This window comes from Elephantulus edwardii, unplaced genomic scaffold (genome assembly GCF_000299155.1).
Source record: "Elephantulus edwardii isolate Elephantulus edwardi_28Jun2011 unplaced genomic scaffold, EleEdw1.0 scaffold00024, whole genome shotgun sequence".
Taxonomy (NCBI): domain Eukaryota; kingdom Metazoa; phylum Chordata; class Mammalia; order Macroscelidea; family Macroscelididae; genus Elephantulus; species Elephantulus edwardii.
The window spans coordinates 6,966,207-6,971,144 of NW_006399774.1; the positions used below are offsets into that span (position 1 = coordinate 6,966,207).

At 47.9% G+C, this 4,938-nt stretch overlaps 1 pseudogene; it reads left to right on the forward strand.

The window, feature by feature from the left end:
• Positions 1–4,938, forward strand: part of LOC102851634 — a 182,380-nt pseudogene that overhangs the window by 176,252 nt on the left and 1,190 nt on the right.

Consider the following 4,938-nt stretch of genomic DNA (forward strand, 5'->3'; position numbering starts at 1 on the left):
CCTGTACCAGTCAGATCTGATTTGACGGTACACTCACACAAAAACAATAATAAAATAATAATAATAATAAAAAAGTTGGTTGTTCTTATATTCTGGAGGAACATTTGTTTTTAATTGAGATTTTATTGTTAGTTTATAAAGAACTTGGATTTCCATTCATTCATTGTTGCACATTTCCCTCCCTGCCCTATCTCTCCTCCAGCTCGCTTTTTTCTTGGGGGAAAAGTTCTTTCATTGTTATACAGTGCCCCGCCCAGACCACTTTATTATGCAGCTCTTATTCTGGACTCCTGTCATACAAATAATACCTAATTCTATATTCCTTTTAAAGTTTTCTCCCTCATCTGTTTCAATGCTGCATACATTATTTATCCCCTTTTCTTAATTTCCCCCAACCCATCTGTCAGTCCTGCTTTATAACAGTGGCATTATAAAGTATTCATCTTCTTGTGACTGGGATATTTCACTCAGCATAATGTCCTGCATGGTCACCCATTTTGCATATTCCATGAGGGTTTTTTCAGTGCTGCATAATATTCCATTGTGTGAATATACCAGAGCATTTGGGTTGTTTCCAACTCTTGCTATTGTAAACAAAGCAGCAATAAACATCTGCTTGGGTGGCTGTTATGGTGTCTTTAGGGTTTATTCCCAGGAGTGGAATTGCTGGGTCAAATGGTATTTCTACTTCCAACCTTTTCAGAAAGCACTATACTGACTTCCATAGTGGCTGCAGCATTTAACACTCCCACCAACAGTGAATAAGGTGGAGGAACATTCTTCCAAGATGTACAGCACTCTTCAGTCGCTATGCTCTATCAAGGTACCTGGGGTTACTGTGGTTGCTGTGATGCTGAACCCTGTGCCATTGGGTTGTCAAATGCCGTAACGGTTACCCATGGTGGACAGTGTTTGGTGGGGCTCCAGTTTACCACTTTGGATAAATGCTAATAGTTATAGAAAGGCTTCAGGCCTTTTGTTCATAGGGTTGCTATGAGTCATGCTGGACTCCATGGCAATCAACAACAGCAATCCCATGTTAATACAGCTTTGTATCCCACATCTGTCAACTCCAGTACCCACTTTCTGCTGGCCAGATTCTCTTATTTCTCCTGGCTTCCAGCCAGGCCACTCCGTTTTCGTGCTTGCTTATCTGCTAGTTTAATTTTAACAGCATTTTCAATGCACTTTCACTTACTTACCAAACTTCTTTGAAGGCTGGGCTGACACTGCTTCATTCCAGAACAAATTTGTATTTACTTCTATTAGTTGCTTGGAGGAGTGCCAATCCAATACCACTTCAAAATAATTAATTTGCTTGAGGTTTTGTTTGTTTTATCACTCAGGTAGTATAGACTTGAACCACAAACTCCCAATGAGGTTTGACTTGAGGTTACAAATTTTCAGCGATGTTTCCGCATCTTCATTCAACCCCAGTGTGAATGGGGGCCTATTTCTTTACTTTCCCCACTCTTCCTCTCCAGACTAGTGACATTCCTGGGTTCCCCTTCCTTCTGCTTTCACACCCCACTTCCCTGATGACATCATCATTCCATTCTAGCCTTGTGCGAGGTCTCCTGTAAGACTCTATAACTTGGTTTCTAATGAAACCAAAGCTTAGAGACTAGCTGATGCTCAGAAGCGAGGAGAGCTGTGACACCAGAGGTGCTAAAGCCACAGCACAGAAGAACCAGCAGCAGCAGAACCAAAACATTGCCATAACCTGGCTTGGAAACTGACCCTCAGGGCCAGAGCTGAGTGTCTTCAGGCAGGAAGCTTCCTGACGGAGTAGGATGCCTCTAGGTACTTGTCAGAGGAGGACTTCTGACCCACTCAGCCAGAGTGAAAGAGTATATTCATTTACTGGTGGAGTCTTTGTAAAGATTTGCCCAAGTTGCTAGAGGGTCTTAGAGGCCAAGGAACCAGAAGTTGAAGCCACAATGAACCAGGAAATACAGTCTGTTAAGAAGAGGCCACAGCTTCCTAGGTTTCAAAGAGTTCTATCATCAAATCAGTTCCACACCATGAGGGCCAGGGAAGAGATTGCTCTGCTTAAAGCTGCTAGAACAGAATGTCACACTCAAGGGAGAGAATGGGGTCTGTTGGGACTGAGGGGGTTTGAAGAATGGTGCAGCCCAATGCCAGGGGAGTAGCAGCTGTTCTAGTGGGACTAGAAGGTAGAACTGAGACTGTCTTTATCCAGAATCCAAAGAACATGGGCCAGAGGCTAGAATGAAACGCCCTTGCCTAAATGGTCCCAGAGAAGAGAGAACTCTTTCAAGTCTTGCGAGCTAATAGAAATTCATCTACTGGATTTTTGGACTAGGCCTGTGTTTCTTCCATTTGCAATGGAAATGAGGTCTGACTTGAGGTTACAAATTCTCAGGGGACATTTCCCCCTGTGGCTATCCCACTACTGTATTCTGTAAACATATTATGTGTATTCTAGAGTTCAGAGGTCCACAGATGAGGAGGAATTTTGCACCAGGAGATACAGGTCTTGATCTTAGGACTTCTGAGATATGATACTTTAATGTGGCAACATGATGAGTTTTGGCCAGTGAGGGGAAGAAAAGAATTATGTTGGTAAATTAGGTCAGGAAAGAAGAGGAAGACCCTTAATATAATAAACTGAAAACAGCAGGGACAACAATGGGTTCTCATATAGCAATGATTGTGAGGACACTACAGGATTGGACAGGGCTTTCTTCTGTTGAACAGAGTTGCTAAAGGTCAAACAGACTATTCGATGTGATGATAACAATGACTTGACAGCACCTATAAACGATGGTAACAGGTATGTGTCTGCTTGGCTACTCTGTGATTCTCAGTCCTATGTAATTATCCTTCACTTTATAATCTAATTATCCTGTATGTGGAGCCTCTGTGATGCTGATGAAGGAGGATGCTCCCACTTCTGGCAGAATGATCATGAACCTTACAGGGTTAGATTGTATCTCGAGGCAGTCTCTTCTGAAATAGATTAAATAGGGAAGCAGAGACAAGGACCACATTCCCACCAAGAAAGACCTGGGACTGTAACATGTCCTTAGGAGCTGAGGGTTATCTGTAGTGAGAACTTCCCCGAAGATTGTTGTCAAGACATATGGGGATCTCCAAGGGACACTTGGCCTACAGATGTTGAGACAGGGATCATCCGTGAGGGCAGACAGAAAGCCTTCCCTTAGAGGTATCACTCTGAATTTGGAGCACTAGCCTTCTTAAACAGAAGATAACTTAAAGACACGTATTGCGATATTTCTGTTATAGTAGCTTTAGCTAAGACAGTGGCAATAGCCATGAACTGTGACAGCAGCTGAGGGACTTTGAAGGTACATATTTAAGATCTTGCTGTGGTTGTTAAGTGCAAGAGTCGTCGTCAACTCATAGCTACCCTATGAAGAAAGTCCTGGCCACTTGTATAACTTTCGTCCTTTCTCCAGGTTCATAGGGTTTCCAGAGGCAAGCTATTGTGGAAGGGATGCCACTCCGGCTTCCAAGCTTGTTTTAATCGAGGAGCTCCACCAAACACTGTCGACCATGGGTCACCATTCTCGCATTTGACTCATCAGTGTCACGGTGTTCGGCTTCACAGCAACCACGAGTTACCTCTGTAGAGCAAGTTTAAGATCTTACTGATGAAAAAAAGATCTTTCACTTCTTTGTGTCAATGCTGATAATGAAGTAAAGGCCCAAGCTTGGGAGGAGTGCTTGGGTGGTGCAAGCAGTTAAGTCCTTTACTAGCAATCAAAAGGCTGGTGGCTTCAATCTACCCAGCTTAGTGCTCTCTGCGAGGTCACAGCCCTCAAAAGGCAGCTACCCAGCTCCACACGTTGAGGCTGCCTGAAGCCGCAATGTGCTTGAACACGACTCAAAACAGTAAGATTCTGGGCACGATTTGGTAAGTTCCCAGATTCCAACCGAATCCCCTAGGAAATTCTGACATCATTTTCGTCCCTCTCATCTGGGCTCGTGAATCTAAGCTCCTAAGTCAGTGGGCTGCAACTCCCATCACACCGAGGGGAAGAGAAGGCGCTTCGCTGTCATTTCATCTGGAACACTGTCTCTGCTGTCTTCGTCCATAGAAGGAAACTCCTTTAGAATAATCCATCCTCCAGTAAAGAAGGCCTCCTTTTCACCCACAGCCCCCCAAGGACCCCTTCCCGCCCGCAGACACAGACGTTCATTGTCTGAGGTCTCCCGGGATGCGGGGCAGCATTTCCTGCACTGCACCCGCCCCCCAATTCCAAGCTGCTGTTTTCAATCTTTCCTTCCATTAACACGCTTGGCAGAACTGCAAAGAAAGATTTAAATGACTTGAAACTTTTCTCAGCGCTAACTTTTCGGCCACTGTCCAGTACTAAACTGCACGGCGGGAAGGGGCCAGTCCACGCCGAAGCGGGACACGAAGATGCCGCTAAACTGGCGGCGATGCGGGATGCGTAGAATTTTCCCAGGGCGACGCTCCGGAGCCGCCTCCTCCGGCCGCACCGTGCGCTTCCGGCGCAGCCGCACTTCGTCGTCCCGCAGCGCCGCACCGCGCCGGGCGCGGGCACGATCGCGCATGTGCAGGCGCCGGGGGCGGGGGGAAGCGCGCGACTAGGCCCGCCCGGCGCTGGGCCTCCGGGTGCGACGCTCTGGCCCGCGCTCGCGTCGATGGTTTCCGCGCAGCTCTCAGGCCCGTGCCGTCTGGTCGCCAGGGGGCGCTCTGGCCGGCGCCGCCGAGCTCCGAGCTGCGCGGCCCGAGTCGGAGCCGCCATATTGGATGCCGCAGCCGCCGCGGCCAGCTCTTCTTCCCGTCCTCGCCGTGCGCCGCTGGTTCCTGCGACCCGAGAGGCGGGGAGGTGAGACGCAGGCCGGCCGCAGGGAGAGAAGCAGGCCGCGCAGAGCGGACGGGCCGGGGCCAGAGCCGCCGAACCGAGCCCGCGCGGAGCGGAG